This window comes from Meriones unguiculatus, chromosome 9, assembly GCF_030254825.1.
Source record: "Meriones unguiculatus strain TT.TT164.6M chromosome 9, Bangor_MerUng_6.1, whole genome shotgun sequence".
NCBI classification, from domain to species: domain Eukaryota; kingdom Metazoa; phylum Chordata; class Mammalia; order Rodentia; family Muridae; genus Meriones; species Meriones unguiculatus.
In genome coordinates, this window is record NC_083357.1 from 74793917 (window position 1) to 74810073 (window position 16157).

The following is a 16157-nucleotide window of genomic DNA, read 5'->3' on the forward strand; positions in this document are numbered from 1 at the left end:
TTTAAGAGCTACCACGCAGTGAAACATCCACCTGGATAGAGGGTATCTGCAGACAGATTCCCACAGCTGCCTCATGTCACTGCAGCGTGTTGGGTTTTCAGCTGTCTTTTCCAGAATTTGTCTTCCCAGAACACTAGTAGCCAGCCTGGATTTCAATGTGTGCATGTTTAGTAAGTGACTTCTTTCCATAGTCGGTGAATTGCATGGTTAAAAATCTGTGATTTCTTATTATGCTCAGTGTAACTCCAGTAAAACAGATGGGAAAAATTTTCAGTGTCCTGTTCTATGATCTACAAATTAATACACATTTCAAGGACATTGCTTATAAATTGATGGGAAGTACATGCTGTCAGCATAATAGAAAAACTCAAATTGTTATTCAGTGATAATGAATAATTCACATAGGCTCTGGATTAAAAAGCAAAACAAAACAAAAAAGCCAACCAACCAACCAGCAAACAAACAAAAAACATCAATAGCAAAAAAAAATAAGCTCCAAAGTGAGTTGTTCTACCATTCCAGACACATGAATTAAAGTTCATGGACACCTAGAGGAAGAGAACTAAAACAAGAAAACAATTACATCGTCTAATCAATTTGGGCCATTGTTTACACAGTCTGGGCTTCTTGTAATCTTGCCTTCACTCACATGTACACAGAAAGCCCTTACATTGCACAAGAATGTCATTTTTTTGAAGTACCATGATTTACAACTTGAAACGAGCCTCTGTCTACTCTAGAACCAGTTCATTTCCTCCAGTAAACTGCCATTCTCCAAACAGTGAAACTAGCCACCACTTCCCAAGAAAAACAGCTCCTTACACCTGGTGAAATTTCAGGATGAGCCAGGTATGTCATCCTCACCTGACCCTTGAGTTTATTAAGCCCTAACCTAACTATGAGAGTATAACCTGTCAGATTCTTCTGGGGGAGAAAACACCGGCAAACCATGAATATGCTTCAAAACCCTCAGTGAGCACGGAAAAAAAAAAAAAAAAGAACAGATGGAAGAGCTGTTTTACTAAAGTTTTACCAACATCTCCGCCATCTTGGACTTTGTCCTAATGGTCCTTAAGTGGGAAAAAGACGTGGCCATTTATTCCTCTAGCCTAACTCAAATCCTTTATGTTAAGGCTTCACAGTCTCTCTCCTTGATTTGTCCTTGATGCTAATGTTTTGAGCAAGCAGGTTGCTGTTCTAGCCCAGCCATATCCAGGATCCGGGTAGGCTTAGGAGGCTATCCCCAGTGAATTTGATCAAGGCTAACTGGCTATGAAAATACATTAGTTTCTTCTAGTTTTTTAGGTTGTTCAATGGTAGTACTTAAACACCTGGCAATTTGCTAAACTTGTCACTCCATTCCAAAGCTATGCTGCCCTTGTTGAGATAGAAACAAGGACAAATCTGAAATTGGTTTCCATCTGAGTGAAGTACAAAAACAAGACATTGACAATAAAGGATTCTGCTGGTGCCAGACTGAGGGGAAATGAGCATAACTACAACCTGGAGGAAATCTCAGTCAATCAGATCTGGAAGCTGGCTTCCTTCTTTCTTCCCCTAAGGCCAGAGAAAGAGAAGTGAGGAATGAGAGCTTTCATCAAATTGGACTTCATTTCATTATTCTGACTACATGTCCAATCCACAGCCCTCCAGGGTAAATCTACCTATCTCTGAGTGACCTCAACCCAAATAATGCTTTTTCCATTGATATGGCTTTCTCCGGTTTGTCTACTCACAATTCACTGGTGACTACAGAGAAGGCAAAAAGTAAAGGACATTCTGTCACAAAAGCTTTTGAGATAGGCCAGATGGGTTCTTTACTGAGCTTTCCCACTGTTCCTGTGTATTTGCTATTTAAATGACAGTCCTCAAAGATTCATAAAGATCTTAAAATGTGATTGCAAAATCAATCAACACCCCATTACGTTAAAAGTCTTGCAGAGATCAGAGATAGAAGGCACATACCTAAACACGATAAAGGCAATAGACAGCAAGCTGATCGCCAACATCGAATTAAATGGAGAGAAATTTAAAGCAATTCCACTAAAATCAGGGATAAGACAAGGCTGGCCACTGTCTCCATATCTAGTCAATATAGTACTTGAAGTTCTAGCTAACGCAATATGCCAACTGAAGGTGATCAAGATGATACAAATTAGAAAGGAAGAAGTCAACGTATCTCTGTTCACAGGTGATATGATAGTATACATAAGTGATGCCCCAAAATTTTACCAGGGAATAAAATAAAAATAAAGATATTGATAAACATCTTTAGCAAAGTGGCTGGCTGCAAACTAACTCAAAAAAATCAGTACCCTTCTATATACAAATGATAAATGGGCTGAGAAAGAAGTTGGGAAAACAACACCCTTCACAGTAACCACAAATAATATAAAATATCTAAGTGTAACACTAAGCAAGCAAGTGAAAGGCCTCAATGTCAAGAACTTCAAGTCTTTGAAGAAAGAAACTAAAGAAGTTATCAGAAGACAGAAAGATCTCCCATGCTCATGGATCAGTAGGATTAACATCTTACCAAAAGCAATCTACAGATTCAACAAAATTACCATCAAAATTCCGACAATTCTTTATAGACCTTGAAAAACAATACTCAGCTTTATACAGAAAAACAAAAACCCAGGACAGCTAAAACAATCCTGTACAATATAAGAACTTCTGGAGGTATCACCATCTCTGACTTCAAGCTGTACTAGAGAGCAATAGTAATAAATAGCACATGGTATTGGCAAGAAGAAAAACACAATAAACAAAACAAAGACAGTTTGATCAATGGAATCACACACAAGACCCAGAAGTAAACCCACATACCTACGGATACTTGACTTTTCACACACACACACACACACACACACACACACACACACACACACAAAGCCAAAAACCATAGAGTAGAATAAAGCAAGCATCTTACATAAATGGTGCTGGTCTAACTGGATATCTGCATGTAGAAGAATGCAAACAGATCCGTATCTATCACCCTGCACAGAACTCAAGTCCAAGAGGATCAAAGACATCAACATAAAACCAGATACACTAAATTTGATAGAAGAGAAAGTGGGGAATAACTTTGAACGCACAGGCACAGGAGACAACTTCATGAACAGAAAATTAAACAGCTCAGACATGAAGATCAACAATTAGTGGAACCTCATGAAACTGAAAAGCTTATATAAGACACTGTCAATAGCACAAAACAGCAGCTTACAAAATTAGAAAAGATCTTTACCAACCCTACATCCAGCAGAGGGCTGGTATCCAAAATATATGAAGAACTCAAGAAACTAGACATCAGCAAACCAAATAACCAAACTTAAAAATGGGGTGTAGATCTAAACAGAGAATTCTCAACAAAGGAATCTCTAATGGCTGAGAAGCACATAAAGAAATCTTTAGCATCCTTAGCCATCAGGGCAATGCAAATCAAAATGACTATGAGATTCCATCTTACACCCATCAGAATCATCAATATCAAAAAACTCAAGCAACAGCACATGAAGGTGAGGATGTGGATTGAGGGGGACATTCTTTCATTGCTGGTGGGAGCAAACTTGCACAGCCACTTTGAAAATCAATCTGGCAGTTTCTCAGAAAATTAGGAATAGTTCTACCTCAAGATGCAGCTATACTAACTCCTGGGCATATACCCAAAAGATGCTCTACCATACCACAAGGACATTTGCTCAACTATGTTCACCTCAGCTTTATTCATAATAGCCAGAAACAGAAAATAATTTGCACAATGGAACACTACTCAACTATTAAAAACAAGGACATCATAAAGTTTGCAGGCAAACGGATGGAATGAAAAAAGATAATCCTGAATGAAGTAACCCAAACCCAGAAAGATAAACATGGTATGTACTCACTTATAAGTGGATGTTAGCCATAAAATACAGGATAATTGTACTATAATCCACAGACCTAAAGAAGCTAAGTAACAAGGAGGGCCCAAGGTGTGTGTGTGGGGGGGGTGCTAGAATCTCACTGAGAGGGGAAATAGAAAGATTTTGGTGGGGAGTGGAGGGAGGTAGGGAAATGGGGGGAGAGAATTGGGAAGGGAACAGGAGGGATCAAGCAGGGGGAGAGAGTACAGGGAGGAGAACTAGAAATGGTGCTGGTGGGATATAGCAAGAAACCTAGCACAATGGAAACTCCCAGGAATCTATGAGGGTGGCCCTAAGTAAGAGTCCTAGCAATGGAGGATATGGTTGAAATGACTATCTCCTATATCAGGAAAGACCTCCAGTAGAGGGACTGGGACCTCAAGCCAGCCTCAAAACCTTAGACCCACAATTTCCTGTGCAGGAGTAAAGATAAAGCAGTTTGAGAGAAGGACCGAGCAATGACTGGCTCAGCTTGAGACCTATGCCACGAGAGAGTGCCCACCCTTGGCACTGTTAATGGTACTCTGCTCTACTTCCAGACAGGTGCTTAGCATAACTGTCATCTCAGAGGCTTCGCCCAGCAACTGATGGAAACAGATGCAGAGACCCATAGCCAAAGGACAGATGGAGCTTGGAGAATTCTGTGGAAGAGGACGAAGGATTGAAAGAGCCAGAGAGGTCATGACATCACACAAAAATGTAAAGAACCAACTAACCTGGGCCCCACAGAGATTAAACCACCAAACAGAGAACATACTTGGGACAGACCTAGGCTCTCTGCACATATGTAACAGTGGAGCAGCTAATGCGGGACTCCAAAGAGCAGGAGCAGGGGCTGTCTCTAACTCTGTTGCCAGCCTTGGGATCCCTCTCCCCTAACTGGACTGCCTTGTCTAGCCTCAATAGGAGATGTGCCTAGTCCTGCTACAACTCAAGATGGGTTGATATTCGTGGGAGGCCTTTTTTTTCTGAACCTTTTCTGAGGATAAAGGGAGGCCTGGAGGATGGTGGGAGGGTGAGGTGAGAGGGAGGGACTGGGCAGAGAAGAGGAAAACTGTGACCAGATGTAGAGTTAACTAATTAATAAAAACGTAATAAATAAATATATTAAGTGAAAAAGTGATTGCAAGCAAAATGAACCATGAGAAATATTCAGGGAAGTGCGCAAAGAATTACTGACAAGATTTGTCACTGAATTCCAAAGTCATGAACACTATGCATAATTATATAACATGTCTGTTGATATGTTTAATAAATATATCTATCCTGTGAATCATTTAAAAATTCTTTGAGGATATGTTACAGTAGTCACAATACATTAAGAGAAAAACTAAGGTTAAGAAATACAGACATGATAATCTTACTTTTAAGTACACACTTAACACTTTATTTAGGGGTAAAGAATTCTAAATGCTGATATTATAATCATTTCATTCCAAGTCATTCTGATCTTCTTTACATTTTCTGTATTGTATAACTATTCTAATCACTATGTATTATATTGAGAATTGGTGGAAGGTAAATCTTTTTCACTCTTATATTCAAACAAGCTACTATTCCATTCCCCAAAGAACTGGTATATTTTGTAATGCTGAGCAGAACAGTGCTATAATATTCAGTCCTTTGGGGGACTAAGTCTTTCATGCTAGACAGAGGAAGCTGAAACGTCTCTATTTTCCTTATGACTGAAGTAAGTGAGCATCAACTTCATCTCCTTGTGTTTCAAGCTTTGTCTCTTAAATCCCCTGAATAGAAGCCCATTGATCCTTCCAAATCCTTTTTACCCCACGCAGGCAGGAGAAAGATACACATGCCAGGTTCCATGCTCTTCCTCCAAGCCCTGACTGTCTACCTATGAGGTGTTGTTAAAGGCCACCACATCACCACAGCTACCTGTCATCATCAAAGGGTAGCTTAGATGAGTTTCAAAGGACTCCAGACAAGACCCACAGTGTAGAAATGAGTACATAATCCGTAATTATTTATTACTATTGCTACTATTATTGGGAAATTCTGACTCTTTATTTTAAGACACTGTGGACCACAGTTAAGGAAGGTGGCCAAAATAATCTTAATCAATGGATTGTGCAAAATTAACATTTGAAAACAATAACGCTTTCTCACCAACTCTCACTGTTGTGAGATATTGGGGCTTAATTAACGTAGCTCTGTAGTGACACACTTGTCAGGCACCCCTTTTTCTACAGGATATGAAGTTTAGTTTAATGAATCATTAAGTTTATTGCCTTCTAACTAGGAAACTTAGGACTGATCTATTTTATCCAAATATCTGGTGTAGCAAGTTTTCTGCAAGGAGAAAACATAAGGCTAACAGAAACAAATTTAACCACACTTTTAAAATTACAGGATAATTGCTAATTCTGTGGTCACGCCTTCCCAAGCCATAAACTCCAACACAGGAAACTATGAGAAATATAACCACTGGTAAAATTAAACCTGCAATTACAGCAATATTTTCTAGGATATGTTGATTTTTCTCTATCTGGCAACATGTACACAAATATATAAAAATTTCCCATTTATTCCTCACATGTTGGCCTTGTTAATTGATAGTTTTAATAAATTTAAAACAGCTATTTGATTCTACTTACGGCTTTCTTTGTTAACTGACTTTTAAAAATTGCCATCTAATCAAAAGATATTAATATACTCAATCCATCCTACCCTTGAAGTAACTAGCCAGAAAAAAAGAAGCGAGCATGAAGCGAATTCGTATTTTATTCTCAGTCTCCCATCTGTTTAAGCAGTGACTGTGTTTGCCATGTGGCACATCTGTACTAGTGCCTGACATCTGCTCCAGAACTCTCTCTGGTAGAGTTCATTTCTCAGCCACTACCCTTGAGTTTTCCCACTTGTGTAGAAGTGCACCCAAGGTTTCATCACACCATAATCCAAAACTGTTCCGGCAGCTCCACCATTTTCCTCACTGCTTGTGGCTTCCTCCTCCCAGAGTCTTCCTTCCATCACCATGACCTAGATTCTTTGATTTTCTTTCTTCTTCATGACCTTAAAAACTATATATTTCTCTACGTCACATGTGTGAGCCGTGTTCCTTCTCTGGGTCAGCATTGCTTGTCCTGAAGAATCACTTTCATTGACAGGAGCCCTGGCTAATTCTAATTGGTGCCACACCACATCTGGAACGACACAGCTGCAACCACAGATGAGAAGGGGGGATGAGGTCAACACTGTAATAATCAGGGTTTTCCATATAACCACCTGGATTCAAATCTATTGTCCACATGTGAAGCCATTGTTTCAAACATTACTCTGTGCTTTTGTAATGAAGAGGCAAAGGTAGGAGGAAGCAGAGGAGAGAACATGGGATAGTCCACAGAGAGGAGCGACTATGGAATAGCAGGGGTTAAAACTCCAGTAGCAGAGAAGTACTGGAATGAAGTCTGTCGGTGGCAAGTGGCTATGTAGCCCGACTGCATGGAACAAATCCAATGTACTAAGTAGTGTGATGTGTGCTCCATCCCCCTAGTGAGCAAAAATGTCACATGACCTCAGCTTTTCCCAGATTGCAGCTTAATAGTGAAGAAAGGTGAGGGACAGAGAAGGACGCAGTCGGTGGGGTCTTTGTGGGTGAGGTGCCATCAGAGGTTTATTCTGAAGGACAGGCTAGTGCTAACATAAAGGGGGGGTTCCCCAAGCCAAGGAATTGGCACGTGCAAAAGCTCCATCTCGAAGGAAAGGCCAAGTCCATTAAAGTAAGAGGAAGGCAGACCCTAATACAGTTTCTAGCTCAGAGTAACGGCCAATAATGTCAACCATAATCGTGAAGGTGGTAATAGGGTTGGTTGCAATGGAGGGCAATATAGTTTTCCATTTGTTTCCATCACATTTTAAGAGCTATTTTTGTAGAGTTTTTCCCTTTCCTTTTATGTGTATGAGTGTTTTGCCTGCATGTATGTACATGCACCAGATTCATGCCTGATGCCTGAGAAGGTCACAAAATGGATTTCGATCCTTAGGAACTGGAGTTCTAGATAGTTGGGAACAGCCATGTGGATGCTGGGAACCAAACCAAGGTCGTCTACAAGAGTAGCAAGTGCTCTTATCGCCCAGCCCTTGATTACATCTTTATAACCAACCGTAAAACCAATTAGCAGAAACTTATTTTTCTCACCTTCTAGCTCATATTTTGATGAAAGTATGTTTTAAAAGTACAATTCTTTAAGAACTTTTAAGAAAAAAGGAAAGATAACTAAAAATCTGGGTTCTGCTTTGATAGTCTGAAGGGCAGAGGCTTTCAGAGGCCCTCTGTGGTAGGTTCCTAGGTTGTTTCCTGTTTTCTTCTTCTTCTGATGTCCATCCTCTTTGCCTTTCCGGATGGGGATTGGACGTTTTAGTTAGGGTCCTCTCTCTTGCTTAGTTTCTTTAGATGCACAGGTTTTAGTGGGTTTGTCCTATGTTGTATGTCTATATGAGTGAGTATATACCATGTGTGTCTTTTTGCTTCTGGGACAGCTCACTCAGGATGATCCTTTCCAGATCCCACCATTTACCTGCGAATTTCATGATTTCCTTATTTTTCATTGCTGAGTAATATTCCATTGTGTAGATGTACCACAATTTCTGCATCCATTCTTCAGTTGAGGGGCATCTGGGTTGTTTCCAGCTTCTGGCTATTACAAATAAAGCTACTACAAACATGGTTGAGCAAATGTCCTTTTTGTGTACTTGAGCCTCTTTTGGATATATGCCCAGTAGTGGTATGGCTGGATCTTGAGGAAGCGCTATTCCTAGTTGTCTGAGAAAGCGCCTATCAAAGCAGATGCTGAGCCTGATGGGCAACTGTTCGGCAGAGTGAATGGAATTTTAGGTAAGAACTGGGAAATAGTAAGAGCTGGAGAGGACAGGGTCTCCACAAGGAGAGCAACAGAACAAGAAAATTTGAACATAGGGAACTTCCCAGAGACTCATACTCCAACCAAGGACTATTCACGGAGATAACCCAGAACCCCTGCACAGATGTAGCCCAGGGCAGTTCAGAGTCCAATTGGGTTACATAGTAATGTGAAGAGGGACTGCCTCTGACATAACCTGATTGGCCTGCTCTTTGATCACCTCCCTCTGGGGGGGAGCAGCCTTACCAGGCCATAGTAGAGGACAATGCAGCCACTTTTGATGTGAACTGACAGACTAAGATCAGAAAGGAGAGGAGAACCTCCCCTATTAGTGGACTTGGGGAGTGGCATGCAAGCAGAGGGAGGAGGGAGGGTGGGATTGGGAGGGGAGGAGGGAGGGGCTTATGGGGGGATGCAGAATGAATAAAGTGTAATTGATGAAAAATTTAAAAAAAAAAGGGAAAAAAATCTGGGTTCTGAACACCTGACTCATTTTCTTCTTATTTGCAATTTTTTCAAAGGTGACATTTGAGCACTAGCAATTCAATCATTATAAATAGGGAAAGAACACATGATGATTTGTTGCATTTGGTGTGCTGTCCTAGCTCTTAGAGTATAAAATTTAAGTAGTAAATTTGTTTAAGATAGTGGCTGAACACCTCCAGTTTCTCCAGGACAATGGCAGAAGAGAAAAAGAAAGTGTTATTTTTCCAAAGAGAAAAATCCCTTTCCAGATCACATCCCTTTCCGATGACTTCTGAGAGTGGACTGTTAATAATTTGTTTTTGTTTGGTTGGTTGGTTTGGGTTGGTTTGGTTTGGTTTACAGTGTTTTGGAGAATGAAGTCCATGAGGATTTTCTTGTTCACCTTAAAGTATACCTGAAATTCTGTGATAAAACCTGGGAGGAAATAGAATTTCAATGGAGGGTTAAGTCCCTCTCCATGACCATCACCTGTTTTCTAGAGCTGCTGTACAAATACCAAGGTTCAAAGGATGAGATAAATCTAACAGTTACAAACACTAGATTCCCATACCTAAAAGATTTCCATAAAAGTCGAACAAAAAAACCTACGGAAAGGTGTGGTTGGTAACTCTAGTTTCTTTCAGTTTGGAAGCTGCTATTGAAAATAACATGACTTGTTTATTCAACATTTCTTTCCAGTGGGATAGTGGACGAAAGACCAGAAAACAATGGCTGGAAGCATGACACAGCAAAAATCTCCTACCAACACCTAGGAAATGAGTCAGATCTCCAAAGCAAGGATTCCCGTGTGGGTGTTCCTCCATCCAAATTCTGAATATCTTCAAAACTGTGTGTTCAAATAAGTCCTCCCCACCCACCCCAGGGAGAGGAGCCATGGCCTTCTTAAGATTTCCAGTCCATAACCACAGAATAAGTGTTAAAACTCAATTATCCAACACAGTCTTCTGTTGTCCTGTCACTTAGCAACATCAAAACCCTTGGAAGTTCCTTAAAAGAGGGGGGACCTGGAGAGATGGTGCAGAGGTTAAGAGCACTTACCGCTCTTCCAGAGGACCCTGGCTCAATTTCCAGCACCCACACGGCAGCTCACAACTGTGTGCATTTCCAATACTTTCACACAGACATGCATGCAAGCAAAATACCAGCGCACTTTTAAAAAGTAGGAAAAAAGGAGACCTTTTAAATAAAACAATTGATTCATTGTTCATATTTAAGCCTGAGAAATTAAAGTCTGTAATAACACAAAAATAATACTGATACAAAGCAGGGTAGTTGAACGGTCACTTTGTTCAACAATCATAAACTATCAGCAAGAAGAACAACATATTGAAATATATGACTTGATTCAAAGCATGTTCCTTGTTATTCTAAAACTTTCAAAACCTCACGGTGCGAGTAGACAGCTATGTGACATCTGTACAAAATTCTCTTAAGCTGAGATATAGGCAGGGATTTGAATACTGGAAAACAGCCACCATAGCTACTAATACTGTTTTGCAGTTATGGTCTGTTTTTCTGGAGCATGGGGGGAGGGGTGGAGTGGGAGGAGCCATTAGCTTCTTCTCCCCCCAATTGATCTTGCTCCTCCTAGGTCATCATTTTATTCAATGACACCCCTCCTCCAACTGTTACAACTCTTATTTTCCTTAAAGGCAGGACTCTCTAAATAATAACTATTTGGATGTCTATGTACAACCAGTGATGTAGATCACTCACCTCTATGGACAAAACGAATATTAAGAATACACTCTCTATAAAAAAAAATCGAGCTGGAGAGATTATTCAGTGGTTCAGAGCAATAACCTCTCTAGCAGAGAACAAAGGTTAAGTTCCCAAAATGTCCCAAGCTTACAATTGTCTGTAACTCCAGTTCCAGGAGGATCCAATGGTCTTTTCTGGCCTCTGAGGCCACCTGGCATGTACAAGATACATATATATGCAAGCAAACAGTTATACACACGAAACAAAAGTAAGTAAATATTTTTTTAAAGAAGAAACACATTCCACTAAGGTTAAATTAATTATTTGATGTGTGCTTTAAATGTGCATTTAAAAAAATGGATGATATGCTTTATCAAATGGCAGAAAGAGAAAGAAATAGAGAAAAGGAGAGAGGGAGAAGAAAAAGAGAAAAGGTAGTAGAGGAGGAGAAGAAAGAGGAAGAACTTGGGAAGAAAGGTGAGAAGCTAAACCTTCTTTGTACTTCTTGGCTGGGAGGGCCAGTGGGTCTGCCTGCTGTCTTCAGTGATGTTTTTCAGTAGCCATGTATATATCACAGCTGAGACATAAAGAGAAACAGCTGCAGCGGGATACAGAAGGTTTGTGTGTAATGCAGAGGGAGGGAGCCATCAGGTGATGCTGGTGACCTTCCTTATTAGTCAACAAGGCTCTCGAAGACCAGACTAATAAAATTACTCTTCAACAGAAAGTTCCTTGGAGTGAGAGCATCATGAAATAATTTTTTAAAAGCACTCTGGCTGCAAATTTCATCATTTCCTTGTTTTTATTTGCTGAGTAGTATTCCGTTGTGTAAATGTACCACAATTTCTATATCCATTCCTCCATTGAGGGACATCTGGGTTGTTTCCAGGTTCTGACTATTATGAATAAAGCTGCTATGAACATGGTTGAGCAAATGTCCTTGTTGTGTACTTGAACATCTTTTGGATATATGCCTAGGAGTGGTATAGCTGGCTCTTGAGGAAGCACTACTCCTAATTGTGTGATAAAGCACCAGATTGATTTCCAAAGTGATTGTACAAGTTTACATTCCCACCAGCAGTAAAGGAGGGTTCCCCTTTCTCCACATTCTCTCCAGCATGCATTGTCAGTTGAGTTTTTGATCTTCCCCATTCTGATGGGTGTAAGGTGAAATCCCAGGGTTGTTTTGATTTGCATTTCCCTGATGACTAAGGACATTGAGCATTTCCTTAAGTGTTTCTCTGCCATTCAATATTCCTCTATTGAGAATTCTCTGTTTAGCTCTGTACCCCATTTTTAATTGGATTACTTGATTTGTTGCTGTTTAATTTCTTTTGTTCTTTATATATACTGGATATTAGCCCTCTGTCAGATACAGGGTTGGTGGAGATCCTTTCCTAATCTGTAGGCTGTCATTCTATTCTGATGGTAGTGTCCATTGCTTTAAAGAAGCTTTTCAGTTTCATGAGATCTTAGAGCCTGTACTGTTGGTGTTCTATTTAGGAAGTTGTCTCCTGTGCCAATGAGTGCAAGGCTCTTCCCCACTTTTTCTTTTAACAGATTTAGTGTGTCTGGAGGCAAATGGCGAGATCAAGAAAAGATCATCCCTAGTGAGGTATCCCAGAAGCAGAAAGACACAAATGGTATATACTCATTTTAAGTGGATATTAGACATATTGTATAGGATAAATACACTAAAATCTGTATACTTATAGAAGCTAAGCAAGAAGGAGGACCCTGGGTAATATGAACAATCCTCACTCAGAAAGCCAAACAGGACAGAAATCAGAAGAGGGAGAAAACAGGAAACAGGAAAAGGGCCTACCACAGAGGGCCTCTGAAAGACTCTATGCAGCAGTGTATCAAAGCAGATGCTGAGGCTCAAAACCAAAGTTTGAGAAGAGTGCAGGGAATCGTATAAAAGAAGGGAGAGATAGAAAGACCTGGAGGGAACAGGAGTTCCAGAAGGAGAGCAACAGAACCAAAAGAACCTGGGCCCCGGGATCTTTTCTGAGACTGATACTCCAACCTTGGACCATTCATGGAGATAACCTAGAACCCCTGCACAGATGTAGCCCATGGTAGCTCAGTGACCAAGTGGGTTCCCTGGTAATGGGAACAGCGGCTGTCTCTCACATGAACTGATTGGCCTGCTCTTTGATCACCTCCCCCTGAGGTGGGGGCAGCCTTACCAAGCCACAGAGGAAGACAATGCAACCAGTCCTGATGAGATCTGATAAGCTAGGGTCAGATAGAAGGGGAGGAGGACCTACCCTATCAGTGGACTTGGGGAGGGGCATGGGAGAAGATGAGGGAGGGAGGGTGAGATAGGGAATGAGGGAAGGTGCTATAGCTGAGACACAAAGTGAATAAGCTGTAATTAATATAAAAAAGAAAAATTAAAATAAAAAGCAATCTGGCTACAATAATTGCTTGCTTTTAGAAAGTTATTGAGAGCTCACAAGAGGAAATGGCAGAAGGCTGTTGTGATAACTAAGGTGTTAATTTTACATGTTGTGGCTGGGTTTAGAGACATTGTAAAGAATATTTCCTGTTGGGAGGGATGGTTCAGTCAGTAAAGTACCTGCCTTTCCTTGCAAGTTTGAGGATCTGTATTTGATTCCTAGAAACCATGTTCAGAAAGAAAGAAAGAAAAGCAAAGAAGAAGAAGAAGAAGAAAAAGATTGTGGTAGCAGGTGCATGTCATCCCAACTCTGGAGAGGCAGGAACCGAAAGCTGCTGGCGCTCACTAACCAGCCAGCCTAGTCTACTAGATAAATTGCAAGCCAGTGAGAAATGTATCAGAAAACACGGAGGTAAGCAGTGCTCTAAAGAAGCACCTGAGGTCTTCTTCAACTCTCCATATATGTGCATGCATACACACATTCACATATGCACGCGCCAAATTCTTTCTGGTCTAATCTATGAGGGTGTTTCTGTAGAGGATTTTCCCTCTGTCCAGTCCCTGAAGGCCTGGACAGAAAACAGTAAGAGGGTGAAGCTGCTTTTGTCTCCCTCTGATGGTGACCACCCTTCTTCTGCACATAGACATGGAAACTTCAGTTTCTACAGTCTCTGGACTCCAGAATCTGCACCAGTTGCTGCCTAAGACTGACACTTATACCAGCAGCTCCCCTGCTTCAGAAGCCTCCCGCTTGAAGCCATCCATCCCGGCTTCCCTGGGTCTCCAGTGTGTGGGAATCACAGGACTCACAGCCTCCTTAACTGGGAACCACTCCCTCAACAAACCCTCTCTTGTCTCTCTGTCTTTTATCTCTCATCTATTGCTTCCATGTCTTTTCTTGTAATGTAATACAGATAGGATGTAGAGGTAGCTTGGGTAGGTTAGCAAAGAAGAATAGAGAATTGAATACATTTTAACATTGGGAGGAGAAAACAATAGATTAAGAATGTAAAAGTGACAGGTTAAAGTCACAGATAATGTGGGAGACGCTGATAAAAGTAGAAACTCCCAGGCAGGCCTCCCGCTCAGGAGTAGTTGGCCAACACACACCTAACTTGTGTGTGTTCTGGTTTTGGTTGTGTGTGTGCTTTTTGTTTTGCAGAAAGAAAGAACAGTGATGTTAGGTGGGTAGGGAGAAGGAAGAGGATCTGGGAAGAGTTAGGGGAAGGGAAAGGATGTGATCAAAATATATATACAGAGAACATTTTACATTAAAAACAGAGCAGAGGTTAACCGTTCCCAAACGACGGGGAGAGGACTGCTGCACAGACATCCTCCTAGGTGACTGTGATGTTGTTATGGTCACCGCCATTCTGTCTCACTGGAGTTGCAGCATGATTTACCAGGCTGCTGGAAACACTGATAGAAAATGTGATAAGCAGCCTTCCTCCAAACTGTGTTTCAGGAGAGACTTAAGCACTACAAAAGAAAAAAGTAAAAATCATCATATAGAAACTATTTTTCAGCTGCTGGAAACACAACTCAGTGGTTAAAAGCACTTCTGCCCTTCCTGAAAACTAGAGTTTGATTCCAAGTACTTCCTTTGGGTGAATCACACCACTTGTAACTCCAGTTCCAGGGGGTACAATGCCCTCTTCTGGCCTCTATGGTTTCCCGTACAAGTATGGTACATTCTCACAGACACACACATAATACAGGTAAATTTAAAATATATATATTTTTTTCTCAAACTAGTTTCAGAAGCCGCTCACTCGCTCTCGAAGCCTGGTCATATGGATGGCCCTAATATACATATATACTTCTCTCTTAAGCCCCATCCTATTGTTCTTCTCTGGTCCCAGGTTTCATCTGTTGTTGGTCCATACCAGTGTGGTCAATGTGTGTATTAAAATTCCCTAAGCAAAGCCGGGTGTGGTGGTGAACGCCTGTAATCACAGCACTCGGGGGGCAGAGGCAGGTGGATCTCTGTGAGTTTGAGGCCAGCCTGGGCTACAAATCAAGTGCAGGACAGCCAAGGCTGCACAGAGAAACTTTGTCTTGAAAATAAAAAAAATAAACAAAACAATTTCCCTGAGCATAACATTGTATTCAGTGTCATCACTAGGTTGGTCTGACCATCGTTAGATACTTTCAGGTCTCCTTCCAGTGGTGTGAAAAGAATTACAGTCCCCTAATCACATCAATAGGTGGCCATATCACTTCCTTGAGACATTAAAGGATGAGTGTTGGGTCTCATTTGCCAGCAGAAACTTTAAAGGCTGGATGACTTTACCCTGGCCCCCTATCCCTACCTCAGTGAATATAGAGCTATAGGTTGTAGTGGAGTGTGGATCCCAGAGTAACTAAGCCAAACACAAGTTTCTTTTTTACCTGTCTACCTACCTACCTACCTATCTATCTATCTATCTATCTATCTATCTCTCAGACAGGGTCTTACAATGTAGCCCTGGCTGGCATCATACTCAACAGTAGATCAGGAAGGCCTCAAACTCACAGAGACCCGCCCACCTCTGCCCACTGAGTGCTGGAGCAGGAACATGCACCGTGGTTATGAAATTAAAAAAAAAATGTTTACTGTGTCCTGCCACTTCAACTTTTGGATTGTTTGTTACTGCACAATGGTGTCTCCTGTCCTACCTAATGTAGATACTTCTTCCAAAATGCTCCTCAGATTCCCACCTGAATTGCATGGATCCCCGAAGGGGTGTGTCCATACACTTCACTGATGCTGCCTTGCGGCTTTCTTCATTCTGAGTACTTTGTGGT